We start from the raw sequence: 26,944 nt of genomic DNA, 5'->3' as shown, positions 1-26,944 counted from the left end.
GGACCCCTGGTGAGGGGAGCTCATACTCTGCCAGGAGAGCTCAGCAGGTGAGGCCTGATGGGAAGGAGGCCTTCCCAGTGAAGGACCCTCCCCTCTCAAGAAACGAAAATAATAGTACCTATTTCATAGTTTTGTTTTTAGGAGGATTAAATGAGATAGTGCCTCTAAAGCACTCAGCTATACCTGGCCCATTGCAAAGTGGTGAATCAGTATCTTACCTAATTACAATTAGGTGACACTGATTTACCTGTAAAAAAAATTTCTGTAAAATTTCACAGAAAATGTAAATTGAAAACCACCTGAAAGATTCTAATTGGGGGCTTCCATGAGCCCCATAGGACAAAGAATTGTTGCAGTGACTGGAGAGACCCTGACACGCAGAGAAGTTTAGCTAGCATAGCAAAGTCACACAGTAATCCAAGGCGTTGGCGAGGGGGCACCAGAACTAGGCTTCGTCTGGTGCGCTCTGATGCTTTGAGTTATTCTTCCGGCGAATAGTTATGGGCAATCAGCATTGATCTACACCTAAGGTCACATGGGCCTGTCTTCTGGAAGCTTCTGGTCTGATAGGGAAAATTAAATTTGCACAAGATTATGATAAGACGTAAAGACAGGGATCCCTGGGTGGCTCAGCATTTGAGCATCTGCCTTTGGCTCAGGGCATGATCCTGGAGACAGGGATCGAGTCCCACATCGGGCTCCCTGCATGGAGCCTGCTTCTCCCTCTGCCTGTGTCTCTGCCTCTCTCTCTCTCTGTCTCTCTGTCTCTCTGTCTCTCTGTCTCTCATGAATAAATAAATAAAATCTTTAAAAAAAGAGAGAGAGATAAAGACATAAGAATCCCTCTGGTGGGAAGGGAAGAGGAGTCATGCATTCATTCATTTGGGGAAGGCACTTTCCAGGCTTTAGAGCAGTGGTTCTCAACTGGGGGCAAGTTCTACCCTCTGGAGACATGTGGGCCATGTGTGGAGACATTTTTGGTTGTCTCAACTGGGGAGGTGCTGGCATCTGGTGGGTAGAGGCTTGGGATCCTGCTACACATCCTGGGATGCATGGGCATAGCCCCCACGACAAGTTATCTGGCCCCAAACGTCAGCAGTGCCAAGGGAGGTTGACAGCCTGCCCTGGAGGATCAGTACTGGCCAAGCAGATGCTGCCCCTGCCCTCGTGAAGCTTATAGTCTGGTAGATTGGCAGACATTAAAGACATGATTAGGGCAGCCCCGGTGGCGCAGCGGTTTAGCGCCGCCTGCAGCCCAGGGTTCGATTCTGGAGAACCTGGATTGAGTCCCACGTCAGGCTCTCTGCATGGTGCCTGCTTCTCCCTCTGCCTGTGTCTCTGCCTCTCTCTCTCTCTGTGTATCTATGAATAAATAAATAAAATCTTTTTTAAAAATCTTAAAAAAAAAAAAAAAGACATGATTAGGGGCACCTGGGTGGCTCAGTGGTTGAACATCTGCCTTCAGCTCAGTTTGTGATCCCGGGGTCCTGGGAATCCAGTCGCACATAGGGTTCCCTGCAGGGAGCCTGCTTCTCCCTCTGCCTGTGTCTCTACCTCTCTCTCTGTCTTTCATGAATAAATAAATAAAATCTTAAAAAAAAAGTAAAAATGACATGTTTGCATAGATGTGGATTTAACTATAATTGTGTTGCAAGCTAAGAAGGTAAAGTGCATGGAGACCTTGGGGGAGGTGCTCAGCCCAAGCAAAAGCTCAGAGGCAGAAGACAAGGGTGTGTGGAGGGAAGGGCAGATGCCTGGTGTGTGTCTAGGGAGACAGCAGAAAATGATCAAGCTTCAGAGGCTTCCAGGGGCTGGGAGAAGATAAAGACCCAAGATGCTCTCACATGCAGGCTGTTTTGAGGAAACCATAGTTGCCAGTGTGCTGTACTCTGGGAGACTGAGTTGAGGGGGCCTGCCCAGGCCTAGTGAGTGGGGGGTGCTGTCCTCCTGTGGGGGCCCAGCCTCCACCCTTTTCTCTTATTTGCATCCCTCTGATAGGTGGGAAAGAGAAGCAGGAAAAAACAGAGAGAGAAGAGGAAGAACATATTTTCATTTCAAACACAGTGGGAGTGGGGGAGGTAGGAAGGAATCTGGTTTAGGATACCTTTGAGACAAGCACAGAAAATCCCCACCGTGGCCCGAAATAGCACTAAAAACAGACGTTTTGGCAAATCAGACTTAATTGAGTGGTTCTCTTTTCTTGAGTCCAGCAGGATGTGGACGGAGCTGGCTTCATTCCCTTAGGGTGACATTGTCCCCTGGGGCCCTCGCCCTGGCTGATTAAACAGAGAGGCCCTGGTCTCCTGAGCAGGACAGGGGCCTGGGGAGCTCAGCTTGGCAGCCCTCAGCCTTAACCTGAGCGTTCCAGAGGGCAGGAGATGGTGACTAGGGGGACAACTGGCAGCAGGGCCGGATGGGTGAAAGCAGAGGTGGAAGAGGTCTGGTTCCTCTAAGAAATAAATAGCATGGGTGGTTCAGTGGTAGAATTCTCGCCTGCCTCTAAGAAATAAATGCCCGTCTCTCTGGATGCTGGAAGGGATCATAGAGAAAAGCCATCATTCAATGAGTGCCTGCTATTTTAATGGGCATTGGGTAGTCTGTCCTCTCTAAGCCTTACCAACCACCCTATACAGATTGTCAAGGAAACTGAAGCTCAGAGAGGTTAAGTGACCTGTTTGAGGTCAAACAGCACCCAAGTGGCAGTGCTGAGATTGGAAACAGCATCTGGCGGCCGTACCTGCTCCTCCCTCACCTCCTCATGGTGGTCACTCCTCCAATCAGCAGAAAATCACTGGCTGTGAAGTGATACTGCAACCTGGTGGGAAGTTTTTAGGGCTTCGAGTCAGACAGAAATGAGCTTGAATCCTTTCTGGGGCAGTTTGTCTCTGTGGCTTTGTCCCATGAGCCTCCTGCCATTTGTCAAGTGGGCACAATCATGCCTTTATCCTAAGTTGGTGTAAGGGTTAAACTCTGCATGGAGGGGACAGGAAGGGGAAGAGGGAGGCCCTGGGAGGTTAGGACCTGCCCTGGGCCACCCAGTGTGGCGGGGTACAATAAAAGAGCCCTGGGTAGAGGGAACTGGGAGAGATTGTAGGATCTTGTGCAGTATCAGTATTGGGTTTCTTTATTTGAACGGGAAGAGAGGGCAGCCCCCACTCTGCAGGTAGAGAAGGTGGTGTGGAATGCGGGTGTTTATTTTTCTTTGCCTGTGAAAGCCCTGTTTCAGCTCAGGCGGATGAGGCTTCCCCAGACACTGCAGAGGGTGCCTGAGGCTGCACACTCTGGGGTGCCCACCATGCAGAGGGATCTATTCAGGTGCCTGCCCACAGTGGGCACGGAGAGGGCACCTAGCACCAAAGGCTCGCAGCACAGCCTGTAAGCCCTTGTCTGTCCTAGAGCCTGGGAGACCCAGAACTCCCAGAAAAACAGGGGTGGGGGAGGGCCATAAAACCAGGGTGTCCCTCTGCCTCCTCCAATTCAGCCCTCCTGGCCTCATTCATCTCCTTATCTCCTGGCAGCCCGTGGGTTGCTGGGAAGTCAGGGGCTGCCTTCCTGATTGACGAACAAAACAAGCCTTGCTCACAAAAGGAGAGGGGAGGTTGGCTGGGCCTCTTGGGCTCCCCTCCCCCTGCCCCAGCCCCTGGCTGCAGGCATCTTTCCTGTTCCACCCAGCTGGCACCTTATATTCTGAGAGGCAGCAAGGGGGCTGCAAAGCCATTGTGGGTCAGGCTGCCCCAGCTGGGTGCCCTGGCACCGGGGAGGTGGATTTGAGGAATGTTGGGGTGGCTGTGAGGCAGGGCTTGCTGGAATAGCTGCCCCCTCCTTCCCTTCAGCTGGCTGGGAGGGCAGCTTGGAGAGGAAGCCAGGCCGGCAGGTAGCAGAGAAAGACATCGGATCCAGGGGGAGCAGCAGAGAAAGCAAACAAACAGGGCTTTGTGTGGCTGCAGATTGGCGTCTCAGAAGGGAAGCCAGGCCTGTGGTCGTTGGGAGGAGGAGGGCCTGGGAGGCCAGGCCACTGCTCTGGGCCAGAGATAGGCGGCTGGACCAGCCCAGGCTGGGCGGCCAGGGAGCAGGGAGTGCCACTGTGTATGGACAGGCGTCCGGAGGCACAGCCTGGCTGCGTCCCAGCCCTGCCACTTCACTCCTTAACAGATCTGGGCTTGTTTGCCCACGGAGCCTGGGCAGAGTCACTCACATGCAGGACTCGGGAAGATAAGTCATCCAGCCCCACTGGCCTGGCCCAGTCAGTGTGAGTTCCCATTACTCGTGTGCCCCCTTGTTGCTGGGAGAGCACGAGGTAAGAGGGGACCACCCCCCCACCCCTCGGGGTAAGTTGTCAGCTTAGCTGGGTCTCCAGGGAGGGCAGGGAGGGCTGCTCAGAGCCTCAGCAGCCCTACGGAGGGGAAGCAGGTTCTCGCTGTCCTAGAGCGGATGCCCGGGGTGTGGGTGGCAGAGGTCGGCCTGTCCGGGCCGGGCCTGGGAAACCCAACGATGCCCCTTCGCGGGGGTGCAGGCTCACTGGGCTGGGGGAGGGGCAGGAAGGCGGGGCGGGGGGCGCGGGTGTCAAGTCCTGGATGATCCCGGCGCGGGCAGGGCAGGCCTGGGCAGGGGGCGGGGGGAGGCTTAGGTAGGAGCTGTCAGGCCAGACACACTGGCAGCTCGATTATCGCCTCCGGGGCCATTTCCTCTCCTCTGCTCAACCTCGAGAGGGGGCGGCGAGAGGGCAAACGCCCGCGCTTCCTGCCCTCCCCTCCGCTCCCCTCCCGCGGCGCCCACCATCTTGGCCGCGCCGGGGCCTCCTCCGCCGCGTCCGGCCTGACAAGCCCCGGCCGGCGGGCCGGCGACGCCGGGAGGGGTCGGAGCCTCGAGGCGCGGAGGCCGCACGGGGGGCGGGGCGGGGCGGGGCGGCCCGCTCCCGTCGCCATGGCAGCGCCCCGTCCCGGCGTGCTCCGCGGGGCCGCTGGGCGGGGCCGCCGACGCCCCGCCCCCGCCGAGCCCGAGTCTTTCCGGGAACCGGGGGCTGCGGCTCCAGGCTCCGGGTGCGCCGGGATCCTGTGCGGGTTGGCCTCGGGAGGGCTCTGCTCTCAGAGCCGCGCATCCCCTCCTCAGGGGCAGCAGGCAGCGCCTCCCGGGGCCGGACCTGGGGAGAGAGGCTGCACCCCTCCCTCCCGCGGCAGGGAAGGCGTTGAAAGCAGGGGCCGGCCTCCAGGCCACGCTGTCCCGGAGCCCTCCAGCACTGCCACCTCGCTGGGGCCGCCCGTGGGCCCGAGAGAGAGGAGGGACCTAGCCTGGACCCCGCCACCCAGACGGCCCCCCTCCAGCCCAGGAGCACGGGCCTCCCCTGGTTGGCAGCCATCCGGGCTGTCTGGCCTGGAGACGCATTCCTACCTCCGGAGCCCGGGCACCCCGCCTACCCTGGGGGCAGCCCCTTCCGGAACTTTGCTGCCAACCCAGCCCTTCCTCCACCCCTCCTTCCTCCTAGTGCCTTAAGTCCCTGACCGGTCACTCCAGGGCCGCCTTCTCTCCCCCAGTCTTTATAGAGGCACCGACTCAGCTGACCCTCTGTCCCCTCCTACCTGGATTGGGCAGGCAGCAAAATGTGATGCCAGCCCTTCGGTCTTGGAAGGAAAGCTGTGTGCCTGTTGAGCAACTGTCCTTTGGCTTTTCTCAAGCCTCACCCGTTGCACACGCACTGGGAGGGAGAGTGAGAAGGGGCTTTCAGATGCAACGGGAGAGACTCCTCAGACTTTATATCAAAATAATTTCCCAGTCCTAAGCATTTTTAAAAAGATTTTATTTATTTATTCATGAGAGACACACACAGAGAGGCAGAGACACAGGCAGAGGGAGAAGCAGGCTCCACACAGAGAGCCCGATGTGGGACTCTATCGTGGGTCTCCAGGATCACGCCCTTGGGCAAAGGCAGACACTAAACCACTGAGCCACCCGGGCATCCCATGCATTTTGTTTTTGATGTTTATCATGTTATTATGTTGAACTGAGAAAAATCTAAATCTACTTATGTTGAAATAAGTAAAAATCCCCTGTGTTTCTACCCCTACCCCTGCATAACCACTGTCAACATTTTTTATAGACATAAAGAATATATGATAGATAAATGTAAAATATAGGACCAGTCTATATATTTGGTTTTGTAAGGCACTTGGTAGGGTTTTTTTTCTCACTATAAAAGGAGGACAGGCTTGTTATAGACTTCTGGAAATTATGACAAGTTAAAAGAAAAACAATTCACCCATACTCCAAGTCTCCGAAGGCAGCCACGTTTGACTTTGCCCCGTTTGTGGGGGTTTTTTGTTGTTGTTTAAGCATACCATCATTCCTCCTGTGTGTACCATTTGATATCCTGCTCTTTTCATTTAATGTTGTGTAACACTCTCCTTTCTCCTGAGTCTGTGGGAGTTTTGAGAGAACCGGAACCACATTCTTGTGAGAGCTTCAGAAGAGCTGGACTAGACGATCCCTTTCTAACTTTGTTCAAAGACCCTCAGGAGCCCTTCTTCATTGCCACTAACCTCAGATAAAAGCAGCTTGGGCCAGAGGATCCTGCCAGCTGGGGACCCAGGAGCCACCTCGCCTGCTCAGGGACATGGAAGACTCGAGGCCCCAGCTGAGACTCAGGTCCCAGCAGCAAGGGGCTTTAATTGGCCCCAGCTGCATAAGGCTTCAGCGAAGGCTCAGACCTCAGCCTCATTCCAGCCTCCGTTGCCTGAGCTATGCTCAGACCCAAAGACCCTCTGTTGGTCCTGGGACCCACCTTCTGTTCCCTGTCTACATCTTAGGAGACTTCGTTGCCCTAAGCTGCTCAGCCTCTCCCTGGGTGTGTGCGGGCCTGGCACCAGGCACAGCCTCCCTATGCCCAGCTGCCCCTCAGGCCTAGCTACAAGCTGTCCTTGCTCCCCACTTATCCCTCCTGCCAGGACTTCTCTTCTTCCCCTTCCCTGAACAGTTCAGTTCTAACACATCCAAGCCCTGTGTGAAACAGGCCTTGGGAAATCACAGTTGCCAGGGATGGATTGGCATTTAAAAGGCATCCAAGGCTTGGGGCGGGGGGGTGGAGCTGAAGAGACAAGAGAATGCAGGGCCCTGACTCTGAGCAGCAGCTGGATTTAGTGGATGGAAAATCACAGAATGCCCCTTTCCCTGGGAATAGCACCCCTGGCAGAAGGGCAGCGGGTGGGGCACCAGACATCATGCCCCAGTGGCCACCACCTGCCACCACCACGTGTTCTCCAAAATGAAAAGATGTGGGAGGGATGTTGTGAGCCTACAGCCAATGGCCCTGTAAATTATATTCTCTTAACAGGTTTATTCATTTATAAAATATTTAAGACCTGTTTCGCTTTACCTGCAGCAAGGAGGCAGCCAGGTTGGGGCCGAGATTGATGCTCTGAACATGATTTATTTATCTGGATTTTCCCTTCTGGGTGGGGCACCGCCTGCCGTGTGGAATTTAACCGAGTGGCAAGATGAGTGTGTATCCGTGTGCGTTCCTGGCCTTGGGAACCTGTGCGTGCAGCATGTGGCTGTGTCCATGGATGGGGAGGAGGTATTTCTGTACGTGGAGGGGGTGATGCTTCTTCCATGGTTGCTGCATCCAGGCACGTGGATGAGTCTGTCTGTGTTGGGTTGCTAAGTATGCACCTGTGTATGTGATTTGTACGTATAGTGGGTGTCTTTGTGACTGGGACCAACCTGTGGTTGTATGTGTGGTTGTGGTGTGTGTGTGTGTGTGTCTGGGTTGGAGAAATGAGATGAAGGGGTTGATTTGTCTGAGCACGTCTCGGGTACTCGTATGTGCAGTGGTACAATGTGGGGGACTGTGCTCCTCTGTGTGTATGTGGTTTCCATGTCTGTATTTGTGGGCAGAGGACCTGTGTGTGTGGCTGGGTATCTGTCTTCTTGTTTCTGTGCATATCCTGTGGTGTGAGGCCTGTTACTGTGTGCATCTGGAGTATGGTATAGGACTTTACCCACCTGCTTTTTATCAATGGTAGAGACAATGGTCACTGACTGGGTTGCTGGACAGAACTCAGTGCCCTGGGAGTCAGGGTTCGGTCACCTCTGTGTGTGGCTGCACCTCAGGTCCAGGAAGGACTGGCTTTGGGGGCTGAGGGGACACTGATAATCCCTGACCCTCTTCCAGCAGAACCGGGCTTTCCTGGACCTTGGCTGGCTCAGAGGTCAGAGGGAACTCCAGGGTCACTGTGGCTCAGGCTTGCATTTCTGAAGTCCAGAGGCCACATAGCCTGTTAGTGGCCAAGCCAGGACCTTCAGGAGAGCCTAGCCCCCACTCTAGTACTGTGCTCTGGGGCAGCACCCTGAGCCTCAGTTTCCTCTTCTGTTACATGGGAGTGGGTTCCCAGGTCCCTGAGTTTCCCTGAGACAGAGCATCGGAACCATAATGACCCAGGCACAGAGGAGGCAGGGCTTTGTCAAGCATCACACAGTGAGTCGAGTCTGGCCAGGAAGCAGACAGCAAGAATGGCAAGGAATGGCTGGGACATCTCTGCCTTGGGCTCTGAGACCCAGGGTGAGTCCCAGGGGGCAAGTCTGTCCTTGGGCCATTGTCTCCATCCCTTCCCCTGGCACAGATGGGGCCCAGAGGCCCAGGAAGTGGCAGGCATTTGGTTTTCCTCAGCCTTGTGACAGCCCTCAGTGCTCCCCCCACCCACCACCACACACACACACCCTCAGCAGCTAATGCGTCTGTCACTACTTTCCTAATGAGGCTTCTGAGGGCCCCCCTGGGACAGATACCTTTGCAGGCCAGCCTGGCAGCTGAGGGGGTGGGCTGGCCTCAGGGTCAGGTTGGGAAGAGGGGGGCCAAGCCCCTCTCCTGCCTGTGGAGGCATCGAGGCCAGTCCAGATCCATAAAGCCAGCTGTGTACGGATGTGTGTGTGTAGCGGGTATCTGAGGACTTGGCGAGGCAAGAAAGCCCCCACTCAGGCATGCGTTTTTCTTTGGCATTGTGACTGTTTGTCCTAATAATATTTAATCTGGTGGACGGATACGTTTGCAAGCCTACTGCGGTCCAGCACTGAATCAGCCATGATCTGGGTGTTCCGTAATCCCTGCCCCTGGGATGTGCGGCCAAGGGGGAAAAGACAGTAATCAAATAATCATATTATTGGTGTCCTTATACATTCATGTATGGGAATGCACATTTATCGCAGGCCAAGGCAGAGGCTGGAAGAATGCATTGCATGAGCTTCTCATGGAGCGAGGAGTCCCGTGTCTCAGCTGCAGGCTGCTCTGGACACCTGCTAAAGGCACATCTAGGACTGAATGAGTTGGGAGGGTTTGCTGTGTGGCCCCAGGCAACTGCCTACCTTCTCTGAGTTGTTCAGGGGCTGGAAGTTTCCTTCAAGTTCCATCACCTCTGGCAGCCTGTGTCTCCTCTTCCTGTGCTCTTTGCCTTCCTCACCAGGGCCCTCAAGACATCTTTCAGCAACAACCTTGACTTTGGAATGCCCGAGGCACTGCCCCAGGGGACGCCCACGGCACAGCAAGGCTGTCTCAGGCCCCACCTGCCATTTCGTCGTAGCCCTTTTGCTCTCACAGAGCCACCTCCCCGGCCAAAGGAAGCCTGAAAGAGATGAAATCTGAGAATCAGTCCCTGATCCCCCACCCCACCCCACCCTACCCCCATCCCATTGTGGAGGGAAGCGTGTATTCAGGCATTCACTTTTCATTTGCTCAGCTATAATGTTTCTTGAACTACTAAATGCCAGGTATTAGACCAAAGTGGCAGGCTGGTTGTCCTCCCGCCACATCTGGCCCAGACCCATTTTGAAGGCCCACCAAGTGTTTGGGTGGGGGACACAAAACAAATTGCCAGTGAGTAATCCTTGGGCAGTTTCACCCCCGGTTTACTGCTACTCTGGATTATTACCTGCTTCTCCCAAGGCTATGATTGATGTCACTGGCCGTGGTCTGACACCCAGTTGGGGTGGGATGACACCGCCTGCACCTAACCACAGCCTCCACCCCTCCCGCCTGTGTCACCATCATGCTGTGGTTTCCTGGTTCTGAGCCCAGCCTCAGAAGCCAGACTGCCCAGGTTCAAATCCTCCCGTTGGCTTTTTTTTTTTTTTTTTTTTTTTTTATTTATGATAGTCGCACAGAGAGAGAGAGAGAGAGAGAGAGGCAGAGACACAGGCAGAGGGAGAAGCAGGCTCCATGCACCGGGAGCCTGACGTGGGATTCGATCCCAGGTCTCCAGGATCGCGCCCTGGGCCAAAGGCAGGCGCTAAACTGCTGCGCCACCCAGGGATCCCCTCCCGTTGGCTTTTTACCATCCATGGGACCTGCGGTGAATTACAGTCTCTCTCAAGCCTCAGTTCCCTCCTCTGTAAAATGGGGATCACAATTCTAAGTACCCACTGGCCCCTGGGGTTGCTGGGTGGAGGAGGTGGGATTAAGTGACAGTCTCCTCTAAGTGCTCAGAAACAGGGCTTAAGTGTGGATTGCTATTGTTAATAATGGAACCTCTTGCAGGCCGAGAGGTGGGTTCTGGCTCCCTGGTAGTGGGACCCCCGTGCAAGTCACATGGCACCTGCGGGCCTCAGTTTACCCTGCGGTGCCTTTGGGAAAGAGACCCCTACCCTCGCTGGTGGGCCTCCTGCCCCGCCCTCCTTGGGACCCGGGCGGGGGCGGGGGCCGGGACGGAGGCTCGGGTCCCTTCGCACGCGGGGCGGCCTGTGGCCGGGCTGGGTCCGGGGCTCCCGCCGGGCTCGCGCGCCCGCCCCCCGCCGCCCCTACGGCGCTCGCCCGCCGCCCCTGCGGGGTTGCCGCCATCAAAGCGTCTTCTCGTTCTTATGCTAATGAGCTGCATTAATGCTTAATGGCCGCGAACGCGCGGCTTTAATTGCACCTGCCCGGGCCGGAGGCGCGGCCGGCCGCGGAAGCAGCTGCGCGCCTGCCCGCACGGCCTTAATTACCTGGAAAACGGCGCCCGGCGGGGAAGGGACCGAGGGAGGGGCGGGGGGCCTCGGCGGGCGCGGCCCGGCCCCGCTCATCCCGGAGTGCGGCGCGGGTGGGGAGAGGCTGGCGTGGCAGGTTCATTTAATTAATTTATCGCCCTGCCTCGGGGACCTGCTCCGCCGGCGGCCTCGGCGCTCCCTCGGCCCGCCCGCCGCCGCCCGCTGGGCCACCTTGGGCTTGGCGTTCAAGGCCCTTCGGGACGGCCGCTGTCCCCTGGCCCGGCCGCGGCCACGCCGCCCCGCGCCGACAACAACGGTGGTCGCTCAGCGTGGGCCGAGGGCCCCGGAGGGCGTCCAGGGCGACCTCTAGGAGCCCCCCGCCCCCGCCCCCCAGATGCCTGTCTTTTTCTGCCTCACCTCCCTTGCCTTTCAAGAAGCTGTTCCCGCTGCCTGGAACAAAGGCCCATCTCCTGCCTCTCCCACCCGCCCCGAAATCCACCCTTGTCCCCTCCAACAAGGCAGCCTCTGTCTTCCTGCTCCCTCTGTTGGAGGAAGGGGCTGCCTAGGATGAGGGGTGACCTGGTGTGTCCTGCTTCCCCCGACGGACAGTTCCTTGAGGTCAGTCTGGTCTGACTGTCCCAGCATGCCTGGGGATGGCATGAGTTGTGGACTGCAGTGCTGCCCCGAGCCCTCTGGCCAGAGTGAGGGCCCTTGGGGCTGTAGGGAATGATGGGAAGGTCAGGACACATGGAGATTTCAGGTGTTCTCTGTGGGACCTGCCTGTGCTCTTCTGCACCCCACCCAGTGAGCCACTGGGAGGGGCCTGCGGCCTAGACCTGCACCCCCTTGTCTCTCTCCTAGTCCTGCCCCTCTCCCCCTCTCACCTCTCTGCAGAAGGAAGGAGAAAGGGGAGAGGGAGCAGGTGCACCAAGGATATCATTTCACCCAGTGGGCTTCTCCATCCTCCATTGTGCCATCTCTGAGACAGAACTTTGAAGCCTATGGTGATGTCCATCATGAAGCCACCGATCCCTGCCCTGTCCTGTGTCAGGCAGTGCTGGGGCACAGAGAGTAGTCACATCAGGACCCTGCTCTCCAAGGACTCCTGTCTGGGTGAGGTGGCCTGAGAAGGAAATACTTGTGCTCTAATGTAAAAAGGACCACTTTGCAGGAAGCAGAGAACAGATTTTGAGCCCACACTGGGAAGGTCTGGAGAGGCTTCTGAGCCCAGCTTGGAAGGAGGATACACCTGAGCTAATCAGAGGGCCTGGGAACAGTTTTCTAGGTGGGAAGAACATTTGAAGCAAAGGCCTGGGGCAGAACACTGACTCATATTGGTGGTGGGGGAAGTAAGGGACACCACATAAAAGCTCCAGCTTCCTAGAGGGTGGGGAGACCTGAGGCTGGGGAGGTGGGCAGAAGTCCCTCTACTGGCCAGTTGCAACCTTCAGTGGCTCCCTACTGCTGAGACATCAAATTCAGTCCCCCCGGACTGCAGACTTTAACTACCTGCCTCACCTTAGGGCACCACTTAGCCTCAGCCCCATGTAGGATGTTTATTATGGACCTACTGTGTGCATACAGTGTGTATGTGTGTGTGTGTGGTGTGTTGCAATGACCTTATGTGAGCTCAATGGCAGTGGGACCTGCTGGGTGGGTCTCTTCTGGTTTGCTGGGGTCCCTGCATGCCTGGCCTTCAGCCAGAACTTGGCATGCTCCATCCCCATCCCCAGATGTCCTTGCAGACAAGATGGAGGTGAATGGGCAGGCTGCCAGGGGCGTCAGGTGGCATCCTAGCCTGGTGGACAGTCCTTTCTTATTAATGAGGTGGTGGAAGCCCGGAGGGAGGTCTATTTTGGCATGCCTCGGGACTCTGCCCTTGTCCTGTCAAGGCGAGGAATAAGGATTACAGTAGAGGTGAGCTCCTACTATGTGCCAGGCTCTGCACAAAGCTCTTGGTACTCAGTAACTGTTACCACCCAGGAGGTAGATTCTGTTACTATCTCATTCTGCAGATAGAGACACTAAGGTCAGTGGAGATGATAGAGAGTTTCCACAGTCTCTCAGCTGGGAAGTGGCAGGGCTGGGCCTGGAACCATCTCTGTGCAACTTCAAAACCTGTGTTAGCAACCCCTGGGCTGTGGGGCATCATGAATGCATATGTTCCTGCTACACCCTGGGCTCACAGGAAGGTGGGGCCATGCCCTTTCAACTCCACCTCTCTCATGGTGGTTGGCAATGCTCTGTGTGGAGTAGTGCTCAATAAATGCTTTTGGACTGGATGATTGGGACAGTGAACTATGCATAGAATTCACAGGCAGTGGGAAGGCTCTAGGAGCTGAGCACAGGGGACAAAAGGGTAAGGAGACTTGGAGACTCCAGGCTTCTTAGTGGAGGGTGCACTCAAAGCAGGCTGGGAAGGCTCTGACCTGTCCACATTAGGAGGATGGCTGCCCTTGGAGGCTGACTGCTGGGGCCTACTACCCTGTGAGTCGCTGACACTGCTTGGGGTATGGATGCGAAGCAGGGTTTGGGCACAGGGTGGGGGCTCATTCTGGTCAAACTTCTAGGCATAAAATCTTTGGGACAAGGGACTGCCTATGGGACCGAAATGCATTCTTAGGGCAGCCAGAGCAAGAGTCTTTAGCCATAGGCTTTCTGGTCTTGGGGCCCCACTGTAGCTCAGAAAGGGTTAATCATAGTCTGTGGCTCAGATTTGGAATGGGAGGAGAAGGACATGGGATGCAAAAATAAATGCCATTTACAATCCTAAGAGCCACAGTGTTTGTTGAGCACGTACTGGGTGTCAGGTATGTGCCATGTCATCTGTAATTGTGATCACAACCCCATTTTGTGGTCTTGTCTCAGCCCTGCACAGTGACCTTGGTTCGGTCATCACTCCCTCTGAGCCTTTTTCTCTCTCAGTAAAACCTGGGACTCGCCTCACCCACTGTAGGGGTTCCAGTGTTGGAGACATCTTTGGAATGAATGGGATGTGGCAGTTTCTGGTAGGACTGGTCAGCATGGCCCTCTGTGTGGGGCACTTCTGGTCTGAGGGCCAGCCTTGACCCCCTGGGCAGCCTCAGTGGAGGAAGCTAAGAGCCCGAGCCAGGCAATGGGGTCCATGAGGGCCTGGAACCACAGCTGTGAGTTCTGATCTCTGCATCACTGATTACAAGCTGTGTCACCTTGGTGAGTCGCTTCACTGTGTGGACTTCAGTTACCTCATCTGGAAAATGAGAATATTCCCAGCAGTAGCCTCAGAACTCAGGATGATTCCATGCAGACTAAGTGAAACCCCACTTCAAGTCCTAAGCCCAGTGTCCAGGACACAGGGACGGCTCCATTAGTGGTCTCTGCTGTTCATTCTGTTGTTGGTATCTTTGGAGGTGTCATTAGAGCTGTTGGCCGAAACTTCCAGTTCCTCAACCTCCCAAGGCCGTGGTAGGATCATGCTTCCTGGACGGCTTGCGGTGGGTCGGGTCACATGACCAGGTCTGCCCAGTGACCTGCACAGCTCTTCCAGGCCGAGCATTTCACTGCCGAGGGCGACATGCCAGGACACTCTTTCCCTCTGACAGCCCGAAGTGGGAACGCTTAGTGAGCAGGAGCCTCCCCACCGGGGAGGATGTGTGGTGTGAACGAGAAATAAATTTTTGTTGTTTTAAGCTCTTGAGATTTGGCGGTTTTGTTGTAGCAAGATAGCCTCACCTAGACTGACTGATAAGACTACCGACGTCATCGTTATCACCCAGATGCCCCCCACACCAGGGGTCCCCACAAGAGAACCATGAGCGTAGAGGAGGCCTGCCCAAAAAATACAACTTCATTGTTGACCTACTTCGAGAATCATTCCACTCAGACTCTCACTCATTTATTCACCTTCTTGCTAATTTGTTGGCATCATTCATTCATTCATTCATTCATTTGTCAAAAGTCTCTTGAGCACCTGTTTCAGAAACCCAGGGGGAGGTAGCCATTGTTCTGCAGAGCTGCTTCAGGTGGCCCTTGGGGGACCGGGCCAGCCTCCCCTGTGGGGCTGGGAGGGGGGAATGCCAAAAGGGGCAGGTGTTGGCATCAGACTTGCAGAGCTGGGCACAGGGAAGGACCGGCATTCCGGACCCCTGCTTGAGAAAAGGCTGAGGGGTGGCAGGTGAGTCTGGCCAGGCTAAAGGGAGACTCTGCCCTTTGGCCTCATACCTGAGCATAAGGGAGAGGGCAAAACCCAGTGAAAGGAAGGATCAGCGGTAGGAGGTGGGGAGGAGGCCAGGCCAAGATCTACGGAGACAAGGACCACACAGGGGTCTGCAAAGGAAGCTCGGGGACAGCGGAGGTCTGGGATCCTCACTGCTGAACCAGTGCCCAAGCAACACCAGGGGAGCTATCCAGGAAGTGGGCTGCTTATTGGACTGAACACTGAAGAGAAACGAGAAGCACCCCTGTCGTCAAGAGGGAACCATTGATTTGGGGGCGGGGCCTGAGCCAAGCCGTGGCGCAAAGTTTCCTCTCTGTGCTTTCTTAGGAGAAAAAAAGAATTGAAACTCCCACAGGGGAAGGCTTTGAAAGAGCTCAGGCCTCAGATGGAGGCTTTTCTTTCTTGAATAACCAGGTGTGCTCTTCATTCCACACACAGTTATTGATCCCCTACTATGTGCCTGGCATGGTTCTAGGTTTGACGTCAGGGAACAAAGCAGAGATCCCTGCCCTGGCGGAACTTGGGTTCCACTGGGAGACAGTACTACAGAGTGTGCTAGAAGGCAGCAAATGCGCCGAGGGAACAGCAGAGCAGAGAAGAGGCTCGGGAATTGGGAGATGTTTGCAGTTTTAAATTAGAGAATCGGGGAAGGCCTCCTGAACAGGTGATGTGTGAGGGAGGCAAGTGAACCTCGTGGCTGTCTGGGGGAAGGGCCCTGCCGAAGCCTGAGTGTCCCAGAAACAGTGAAGGGGAGGGGTAAGGGCCCCTGCCCAACCTGCAGGCCAGACCAGGACTTCAGCTTTCATTATGAGCCCATTGGGAGCCAATAGAGGGGCGAGCGGAGGCGAGTCCTGAGTGGTTCAGGAGCTTTCAGGCTCCCTGAGCACTTGAGGGGCCCAGGCACACACAGTATGGAGGGTAGGAGAAGGAACCTCAGGCTGCCATCATATGGGCTAGGCTGCACCCCTATCCCCCACCCCATGCCATCTCCCAGCCTCTCAGGTGCCACCCCTGCCATCCTTGTCCCTGCCACATACCCTCCTCCGCTCGCTCTGCTACCCACCTGCTTCCCTGTAATGACTCCTCAGCCCCTGGCTCTCTCTGGGTCCTCTCCCAAGTGTTGACAGACCTGGAGGTGGCAGTAGAGGTGGGGGCCAGCCCCCTCCCCAGGAGGAGACCCTTTGATGAATTCCGAGAAGCTGGGTGCTTAGCAAGCCCCTTGTTTGCTCCAGCAACACAAGGGCTCATGAGCCTAGATAGAAGGAGAAAGGAATTGGCTCTGGTGGCCTTCCCTCTGGGCTGTTCTCATCAGCGAGGCTGGGAGGCCATGTAGAAAGATTCCCTCATTATGGAATCTTGAAATCCCAGAGTTCCCTGGGTTGGGCCTGGACTCTGTGGGTGAGCGGATCACTATCGTCAGCACCTCATTTCTTTTTTTTAAGATTTTATTTATTTATTCATGAGAGACACACAGAGAGAAAGAGAGGCACAGACACAGGCAGAGGGAGAAGCAGGCTCCATGCAGGGAGCCTGATGCCGGACTCAGTCCCAGGTCTCCAGGATCAGGCCCTGGGCCAAAGGTGGCACTAAACCGCTGAGCCACCTGGGCTTCCCCACACTGGCACCTCCTTGCATGCCTCCTGTGATGTCCCCAGGCAGCTTGTCACTTGTCGTTTGAGACTGGGATGCCCCATGTGCCCATCCCTCAGCAATGGCCCTCTCTTACCTGTCTACCCCTTCTGACAACTGAGGGATTCCATGCATGGTGAGGGCACAGAGCAGTGGCCCAGAGACTGAAGACCACATCCCTGTCTCAAGCCAGGCGTCTGCTAACAAGAGCCCATCGTCTCGGTGTGCAAATGCTTACCCCCCATGGAAACACCCAGAGCTGACCAGCTCTGCAACTGCCAGGTTGAACCCTGTGCTGGGGACCCTTGCTGGCCTCACTCTGGACACAGAGGGAGCAGTCTGTCCTAGCGTCCTCTTCCATGGGTCTTTCCTACCCTCAGGTGCTATGGGGTGCGTTACCCCATCACCCCACTTTACAGGTAGAAAGACTGAGTCTCAGTGAGCAGAAAGGACTTAGACCAAGTCTACTCAGTGCATGAGAGGAACCCACAGCCTGGTGTTCTTCCCACCTGTTCTCACAGCAGCCAGGGGACCATTGCCATAACAAGAGTGACAGCTTCTGGGCCTGCAGCGTGCCAGCCCCCTGCTGCGCCTCGTCAGGAAGACAAGGTCCGTGTTCAGTGGAGGGGGCGGCTGAGGCTGAGCAGGTGGCTCAGGCTGCTGAAGGCAGAGCTGGGAGGCGGCCCAGGCTCTGAGCTCACCGCAGCCAGGTTGGCCCGCCCGCCCGCCCGCCGTGGTGTCCTGTGGGCTGTTCCGGGCGGGCGGGCTCCTCTCCTGCCCCCAGGTGGCCACAGCCCCACTGGGCGCGCTGTGGTGAGATGCCCATTAGGCAGCCCATCCAGGCCCCTGACCTCACTCTGGCCTTCCTCTCCCTCCTGTGTGGCCTCCATGCCCAATGGGCCTTGGTCAAGGTGGAACCCCTGCCTGGGCTCCCTGAACCCCAATACCAGATCCATAGTGAAGTGTGTCAGGGCACTTGTGTGGGCTGAGGGCTGGAGCTCTGCTCTGAGTCTTAGGGGCCCCACAGATGAGAGCCCTGCGGCGGGGGTGTGCTCACGCGTGGGTATAGCTCCTGGGGCTCTGGAAACCTGCTTTTCATGGAGCCAGAGAGAATGAGAGTGCTAAGGAGGCGGCTCAGCCTGGGCAGAGGCGGAGCTGGGGACTGGCTGGGGCCGTTCCAGGAGTTGGTATTTCAGGCGGAAATCCTCTTGCACGCACGCTCATCCCTAGATGCCAGCCTTCTGTGGCACTACCGATACACACCCACACTCAGACACACCCACGCACCCCTGCCACTTGTGGTCACATTCATGGACACTCACACCCCCTTCTCACACTCTCCAAAATCTGTCACACACACACACACACACACACACACACACACACACACACACACACACACTGTCCCCTGCCAGCCAGCCTGCAGCCGCATGACCACTCACAGCACTTTGGAGCTCTGAGGGCACACAAGCACACACAGACACATGTATGAGGGGCACACAGGCTGGTGCATACACCCACCTGGCAAAGATGATGGCTGCAGGGAGGCTGACTAGGAAGCTGGATTTTCCCAAAGAAACAGAGCCCAAAGGACACTTTAGCCCCAAGAGAAAGCATTTTGGGGAGACCCCCTGCACTCTCTGCCCTTCCCTCATGTGCCATGCAGGCAGACATGTACTGGCACACAGATGTTTGCACAGTCCTTAATGATTTGGACTACCAGGCCCTAGCACCTGAGCTGCATGACCAGACACCTGTGGGACCTGCCTCCCCATCCTGTGGAGCACACATGCATGCACACCCATGCACCCACATGCACACACACGGGCATACGGCCACAGCCATTTTACTTCTCACTGCTGGTGTGGGGAATTTTCCTCCTTTATTTCCAGCAGTGTTTCATCCCCCACTCCCAGAGCTGGGGTCCGCCCATAAAGACATTCCTCCTGGCCTGGCCCCTGGCTCTGTGACTCAGAGATGCCCTCTACACCCCCCCACACCTCCCACACCCCGCCTCCCCCAGGGAAATGCCTGCACTGTGAGGCCCCAGTGCAGGAGACTGGGACTTCCGGTGGGAGCCCCCTCCCCTTCCCCCACCCTGCTTCGGGGCTGGAGGCTGGCCTGGGTCCTGTGATTGGTGGGCACCAGCTGCTGGCCCATGTTGAGGACCCCTGCCTTGCTGCACCTGTGCCACCAGGGACTTGCCTTCTCCTCACTTCATAGATGGGGAAACTGAGACAAAGCAGTATGCAGAGGCTGGTTTGAGGACACCCATGCATACCGTCACCCCACACCCTGCTTTATTTGAGACAGAATATGCCTTGGAAGCCTAGGCATCCTGTAGGTAGAGACCTTCAGGGTCATCCTCTCCTGAGACCCAGAGAGGGCAGGGTCTTGCCCAAGGTCACACAGCAAGTCCATGGTACAAGCTGACCAGACTCTTATTCCAGAGCTCTCCTGGGACCAGGGGCTGGGCTTCAAGTGTGCATGGGAGGGGGCATGGAGGGGGAGCAGGCGAGAGGGAGGAGGCGGGGCTGGGTTTGCATCCAGCCTCCCCTCTCCCCCTCCCCTGCTCCCTTCTCTCCTTTGCACGCAGGGGTTTGTTTGGAGAATGACTCACAGGAATGCAGCAAAATCCTGATGGATGGGGAGGCAGGGCTGCAGTACCCTGAAACCTCCCCAGGGTGGGGAGGCAGGCCTGAACCGTGGGGCCAGAGGGGCTGGTGATCAGGGGAGCCCTGCATGCAGGTGGGGAGACTGAGGCCCAGGGAGAACGTTGGACACTGCCTGCTGTAGAGCCCTCCTTCATCAGCATGAACAGGCACACGCTCGCACACGCACTCACACACGCACGCACACACGCACAACTGCAGCAGCACACTCAGCTCCAGCCGAGCCGCCTTCTCCCTGGACCAGCCTCCCCACTGCAGGCCTTCCCAAGCTTTTCCGCCTTTGTTGGAATCACAGTAGGTGATTGACAAGCACACGATGGCTTGGAGCGGGACCCAAGTCGGACCCTTCTAGGTGTACATGTTATCCCTTAATTTCCCAGCCCACAGGGGCAGGTGCCACTCATCTAGTCCTCTAGCCAAGCTTCCCGAGGGCCTACTGTGCCCTGGCAATGCCCAGGGCTGGGGAGGCTGGGATGAGCAGGTGCCACCCCCCTGCTGCCCTGTCTCAGAGTCAGAGGGGGAGGTGTGTAGAGGGGGGCCTCAATGGGCCTCTGGGGGCAGGTGAGGCCCCAAGACAGACATAAGGATGAAGCTGAGGGCAGGCACGAGGCACACTGGCTGCGAGCAGTGACGGAGCTTGGCGAGCCCGGGTACGTGTCGCTGGTTGACCTGTTTGGCATGTAAAAGGTGGGTGGGAAATGAGGCTGGTGTCAGGGAATGAGTCAGGGCCCCAGATGCTGGGGAGCAGCCACAGCAGAGGACTCGAGTCTCTCACAGAGGGAGGCCACCCTCCAGGCAGCACAGCTGGGCATCCCTGAGGAACCACAAAGCATTCGCCTCCCAGGACCTCCCAGCCTCTGACCTGGGGAGGGCCACCTGGCAGAGACAGCCCCAGGCCTGGCCCCAGACCCCAGAGCCAGGACCCCAGCACCCCTGGGCTCCACCTCTCAGTGCCTGCTGACAGTTGTCACACGGCTGTGCGGCCCTAGATGACCAGATCGGTGTTTTCAAGAGAAACCGGAATTTGGATTTTTATGTGAACTCTCCTGGCTCAATTAACAAAAGGCACAGTGTGGTTTAAACCGCACATGTCCACAGGCAGAGGGCCTCGTTCATAACGTCTGCTCTGTGGGGCGCTTGGTTTTTTGCATTTATTCCTTTTATGTTGCTTACTTTATTGGAGACAGTGCAAATATTCACTGAACTGCAACTCCATGCTAGGTGCAAACAAGACACCAGGCGATGGTGCTGCCATCTTAGTGGAGGAGAAGACAGAGGACAGAAAGACAGACCTGTCAGATGATAAGTGTTATGAAGAAAAAGCAGGACTAGTGGTCGGAAGAGCTGAGCAGACATCTAAGAGAAGCATGTTCTAGGTAGAAGGAACAGCCAGTGCAAAGGCCTTGAGGCCGGACCATGCTTGAGGTGTTTGAGGAGCTGCTGGTGTGGCTGGAGCAGGAAAGGGGGGGGGCGGAGAATGGGAGGGGCGGTCAAGGTAGTAGAGGTCTGATTGGGTAGGTGATTGCAGGCTGTGGTGCAAGTTTGGTTTTAAGTCTTGTGTGAGGTGGGAGGCATGGAGGGTTCCAAGTGAGAGGAGGATGGATCTGACTTGGGTTTCGGCAGGCTTCCTCTGGCTGCCATAAGGTCTGAGGGGGGCAGAAGTGGGAGCAGGGAGGCTGAGAAGGGGCCACTACACTTGCCCATAAAAACAAGAGTAGATAGTGGTTGACAGGGGCTGCGGTGTGGCAGAGGGGTGGGGAGTGACTGGTAATGGGTATGGGTTTGGGGGGGCAAGAAAACATTCTGAAATTAGATAGTGGTGACAGCTGTACGACTCTCTGAATGTACCGAGAACCACGTTTACAGGGTGAATTGTATAATATGCGGATTGTATCTCAGTAAGGAAACATCTTTCTTAGATCGTGCCGGGACTTCTAACCAAAATGGATGCCCACAGAGACAACTGGAAGGGAATATTAGTGATAATTGTCACAGGGTCAGGGGGACTTGGGATTTCTTTCCTTTCTACTTGTGTCTATTTCCAACTTTTAAATTAAAAAGTAGGCCTTTCTTTCTGAGAAATCAATGCTATGTGATCTGGGGGGCAGGCAGGGAATTGGTTCAGAGGGCTAGGCCTCTCGCTCCACCCCACTGAGCTCTGTCTGCTGGGCTTTCACGTGGCAGGTTTGGAGCAGGAGAGCGCTTGCTCTGGCCCCCAGCTTTGACCTTCTGGAATTCCATTCCTCCTCACATGGCCTTGGTCAAGTCACAGGACCGGAGATCCCAGTGGTCCTCCCCCGTCTAGTGTTTGAGCTGCCTGTGTGCCCTTGCCACCCAGAGACCCCCTTTCTCTGCTTGCACGCCTTTAGCCACGGGTTGCTCACCACCTCCCAAGGCAGCTCACTCATTCCATTTCTGGGCAGCTCTGCCTGTTAGCAAGCTCTTCCTTATATGGAGGTGAAATCTGTCTTCCTGTTGCTTCTACTCCTCCTAAGCTCCCTCTCTGAGCCCCGGTTTCTGGGTCTGCAGCACAGGGCTCCCAGGCCCCTTACTTGGCTGTTGGGAGGTTGTAAAGGGATCTGGGGACAGTAGCCCAGAGCACATGTTAGTGGTCATTGAGTACCAGGGACAAAACACGGGCGGGCCTTTGCCCCAGCAGCACAACCCGCAGGATTTCTGAATTAAATGCTCAGACCACCACCATGAAATTGGAACTTGGTACTCATCCCAGCGATCGAAAACTCACATCTCTCTGAAGAGCAGGAGGGAATAATAACCATCAGACCTAACATTTGTCAGGGGCGCATGACGCAGCAGACGACCCCGTAGTGACTTTCACATACACATTTCCATTAATCCTTAACACAGCCCAGGCCCTGCCACTCCACCATCCTAAAGGTGATGGAATCTGAGGCTCAGAAATATGATGTGAAGTGGCTGGCTGTGAGTCTCCTGTCACACATTTTGGGAGTTGTATGGATCCTCACACTTTAGGAGTGGTATGGATCATCTAAGAAAGTTGACTGCAGTCCTCGCCACCATAGAAATGTATGCAAATAGACCTGGAAGGACTATTTGGGGTTGGTTGGACTTGGCTCTTGGTCCTGTCAGTTGGTCGAGTGAAGGTCCTTTGTAGCTACCTCATTGGGGGGCTGGGCTTGGGAGGATTCTCCTGGTGTCACACTGTGAACTTGGTGCTATTTAGGGAGAATGATTACAGCTCAGAAGGCTGCTTTCCAGCCCATATCACTGCCCCCTACCCTGACCCTGTGAGGGAAGCAGGATCAGAAGCATCACCTCTCCTCTCAGAGAGGGTGCAGAGCCTCCTAGACACACACAGCCAAGGGCAGGGCTGGACTTGCCGTGAGGGAGGGCAGAGGCAGTGCCTGGTTTAGGATGTGTAGGGAGGATGGTAGTCATGACTTCATCACCCAGTAACTCTCCTGGAGGTCAGAGCCGAGGCAGGCTTCTGAAGCCAGGGGTTCAACTTCCTTCCTCCAAATGTGTGCCCAGGCTAGACTGCTCTGAGCTGGGCCTCAGGGTCTTAACAGATGAATGAGAATAGCTCCTGAGACAAGGCAGTAGTTCAGGCTCCCCCAAAGCCACTCAGACCTGTGCTCTAGCCTCTACTCTTTGAGGCTGTTTGTACATCTCTAAAATGGGCTAAAAACACCTCCCTCGGGCCACCTGGGTGGCTCAGTTGGTTAAGCATTTACCTTCAGCTCAGTTCATGATCCTGGGGTCTTGGGATTGAGCCCCCACATAGTCTTCAGGCTCCCTGCCCAGAGGGGAGTCGGCTTCTCCCTCTCTGTCTGCTCCTCCCCCACTCCTGCTCACTCATTCACTATCGTGCTCTCTCTCTTTCTCCCTCTCCCTCAAATAAATAAATAAAATCTTAAAAAAAGGGGGGGCACCTCCCACAGAGGATTCTGTGGGTGCTTTCCATGGGGGTGCTTAGCAGAGTTAGCACCCTCTCCACATACCACCCCTGCCCTGTGGCACAGTCACCTGGGTTCCACTGGGGAATTTGGGGATGAAGCCAAACTGGGAGGAAAAGCATAACAATAATCCCCTCCTCCTCCCTCTCCGCCCTCCTTCCCCTCCTCCCAGCTCCCCTTCTCCTTCTCACACACTCAGGTGATGAAAAATTCACACAGCACAATTAGCATCCCTCCTTTCCTTCTTGATCAGCACTTTCTTCTCTCTCCTTCCAGCAGTGATCTCTGCAGATTCAGGCACCCCTGAAAAGGGCTTTCCATTTGAATGTTACTTGGGACTCCCCTGCCCTGGGAGGCACTAAGCTGGGCCTGGGTCTCTTGACCCAGTCTGCAGCTGACAGGCCACTGCAGCTGACAGGACTGGTTTGTCCCTTAGCAGGGAGGGAGTTGGCCTACTTGTGCTGAAGACAAAGGGCATGCCATGGCCAACCCAGGTCTGAGTGGGAGCTGCAGCCATCAGACTGGATGATGGAAGGTGGACTTCAGGGGTCCTCACCTGGGTGGGGTTGGGAGCTGGAAGCCAAGAGAAGCCCTGGGGACAGCATCCCATCCCTGGGCCACCAGGTAGAGGGAGGGCAGAGGCCCACAGAGCTCTGAGTTGAGCTGGAAAGGGCCTAGAGGGGTTACCTGAGGAGTGGTTGAGCCACCCAGAGATACCTAGGGGCCCTGGGGACTGCCTGGGCTCAGAGAACAAATGATGTATGGAGGCAGATGGCTGCTACCCAGAGGTGTATGCAAGTGTGCCATAGAGGAGTCTCTGTGTCTCCTGACGTGTGCACTGTGTCACTTTTATGCGAGCACATTTGTGTATATCCCTGCATACATTTCCTTGCATGCATATAGAGACACAAGTGAGTCTCTGATTTTGTGAGTGTGCGTATACATAGATGTGTGTGCCCGTGTATCTCCCCCGAGGGGAGCCTGTGTTTGTTTTTTTAAAGATTATTTATGTATTTATTCATGACAGACAGAGAGACAGAGGCAGAGGAAGAAGCAGGCTCCATGCAGGGAGCCTGATGTGGGACTCTATCCCAGGACCCCACAATTATGACCAAGCCCAAGGCAGGCACTCAACCACTGACCCAGCCAGGTGCTCGGAGCCTGTGTGTTTATGCAGGTCCTGACCTCCCTCCCTATGCATCTATCCTATCCTACTCCCTATCCATCTCCTATGCGGCATGGGGCCAGGCCCTCTCTGCAAAAAAAGTGGCAGCAGCAACCACCCTGAGTTTGGGGGAGGGACTGAACTTGCCCTCTTGCCCAGTTCTCTTCCAGGCAGGCAGAGGAAGCCACTGGGACTCAGAGTAGGTTCCACATCCTCTTGGAAGGAGCTGTTGTCATTCCCACTCTTGGGCACCTAGGGAGCCACGGAGCCTGGGCTGGAGGTGCTGTGCAGGGGGTGGGGACAGTCTGTGTGTGCCTGTGCCTGTCTGGTTGTGTGTCTTTGGTTTGCGTCTGTGTGCTGATGCCTGTGCATCTCAGGCTGTGTGTGTCTTTGCATGTGTGTTTTTGTGTATGAGGATCTCAGGGGCTGGGCTGGCGGGTCTGACTGTGTGTGTAGGTCTGTCAGGCTCTGAGTGTGTCTGTGTGTTTGTCTGGCCTGCTTGCTCTGGCCCCGGCAGGCCTTCTGCTCAGCGCCAGTGAACTCTGCGTGGGGAAAGTGTCAGTGGCCTCGGGCCCTCCTTGGTCACCCCGTGACCCTAAGGCCTCAGCGTGGACCATGTATGGGGTTGATGGTGCTCCTTACCTCGGGGGCTGGATGGTTCTGAGCTGGGCCCCTTCTCCTTCCCACGTGGTCCCCAGTGGCCTGGTGGAATGTGTCCAGGAGATCGTCACCAGAGTGACAGAGTGCCTCTGCCAGGATCAGGGTTCAGGCTTAGGCTGGGGCTGGAGTCACAGGCCAGTCTAGAGCAAGGGCCAGATGTTGGTCTGTGGCTAGGGACCATGGCTGGGGCCAGAAGTCCATTCACAGCAGAGGGCAGGGGTCAGTCTAGGACTGGGGTCAGGGCAGGGGGCTCACTCTGGGGCTGTGGCTAAGGGTTAATCAGGGGCTAGGGTCAGGGGGCCATCTGTATTGAGGCAGAGGGCTGGGCAGACCTCCAGCCCCTTGGTGGCTCCTCGGCCAAGAAGATGGGTTTGAACCCTGGGTTGTAGCTACTTGAGAGGTCCCCTGACTGCCGTGGGTGGCTTCCATGGCCATGACAGGATCCCAGCTAGGCCACATGTGCTGGGAGTTGGCAGCATGGATCACAGCTGGAACCAAGGGGTGTCCTCTGGACCCAGGACTGCAGAGGAGAATGCAGAGCAGGGGCAGCCCCACAGGCTGAGCAGATGCTGCCTGGCAGTCCTGGTGCCCTGTCCTCCCCTCATCCCTGGTGCTCTGTCATCCCTTCCTCCCTCTCCCCTGTACTTGCTCTGGTAGCCTCCACTCCTCTCCTACTCCTCCGTCCCTTCCCTTCTTCCTTCCTGCTGTCCCTGCTCTGTCTTTCCTGCTCCCCGACCCTTCTCTTCTCCCCACTTATTCCCAGCCCCCCACCCCTTCCTTCAGCTGCCACATTCTGAATGCAGGACCTTACCTCCTCTGAGCTCAGGGACCCAAGCTCAGCACCTTCTAGGGCATTCAGATGCTGAGACAAGGAGGTGACTGCCCATGGGGGCCAGGCAGGGGGTGCTGAGGCTGCCTAGGCTCAGAGCACCCTGGAGATGGAGGCTGAGGGGCTACGATGTTTCCCTGAAGCTCACAGCCAGTGAAGGGGATCCTGTAATGGGGAGTGTGGTGTACCCTGCCTGAGCCTGAAGCTATGTGACCTCATTTGGTGGCCTCCCACAGCCTAGTAAAGAAGGATGGATGGACAGACAGATGGCAGAGAAAGCCACAGAGAGCAGAGATGAAAGGTCATGCAGATCAAAGGCAGGATCTGGTTTGGTCTCTGAGGACCCTGATGGGCAGACACCCCCATACCTCCCTAGCCCCTGTAGGGCCACAGGGCCAGCCCAAGGCAGATCGAAAAGGGAAGAGTGCCCCCTGTCCCCAGGCCTTTCTCCTGCCCTGGCTCTGGCTGGAACCTATAGAAGGAGACCCCAGATCTCCCTCTGACCTCCACTGCCTTCCCTGGGATCAGGGGTGGGGGACACACCTCCTGTTTGAAAAAGTTTCGAAAAAAAAAAAAAGAAAGAAAGAAAAGAAAAAGTTTCGAAACTTTAAGGGAACTTGGATATTTATAATGTTGATCCACCCCCCACCCCCCACCCCCAGCTGAAACATCAAGTTCTTTGCTTACAAAGAAAAACATTTTCTCAAGTGTTTTGCTCTTGGTCTCACATGGTGGCCTGGCTCTTAGGAAGTGCTCCGCGGTAGAGGGTTTTGGTGTGGGAGAGAAAGTAACAGTACTAGAATTGCTTAGTGACCACAACCGGCCCACAAGGGCAGGGGGGGCCAGCTGTTTTGCTCCCTGCTATCTCCCTTGTGCCCCCCAACAATGCCCGGCACTTGGTGGGAACCCCTA

At 56.1% G+C, this 26,944-nt stretch overlaps 1 protein-coding gene across 7 annotated transcripts in view; it reads left to right on the top strand.

Moving 5' to 3' along the window:
* The window catches only part of RAI1 (retinoic acid induced 1), a 121,341-nt gene that overhangs the window by 7,379 nt on the left and 87,018 nt on the right, over positions 1-26,944 (top strand). Inside the window, exon 1 of one of the 7 annotated variants that reach the window (XM_049110288.1) lies at positions 2,761-4,297. The exons of 5 other annotated variants lie outside the window; for them this stretch is intronic. The gene's annotated coding sequence lies outside the window, so the exon portion shown is untranslated. Of the gene's footprint in view, positions 1-2,760; positions 4,329-26,944 lie in introns of those variants that run through there. One more of the 7 variants, XM_049110287.1, reaches the window with a different exon arrangement.

This window comes from Canis lupus, chromosome 5 (assembly GCF_003254725.2).
Source record: "Canis lupus dingo isolate Sandy chromosome 5, ASM325472v2, whole genome shotgun sequence".
NCBI lineage: Eukaryota > Metazoa > Chordata > Mammalia > Carnivora > Canidae > Canis > Canis lupus.
The sequence above is the reverse complement of the archived record's forward strand: the minus strand, read 5'-3'. Positions and strand labels throughout refer to the sequence as shown.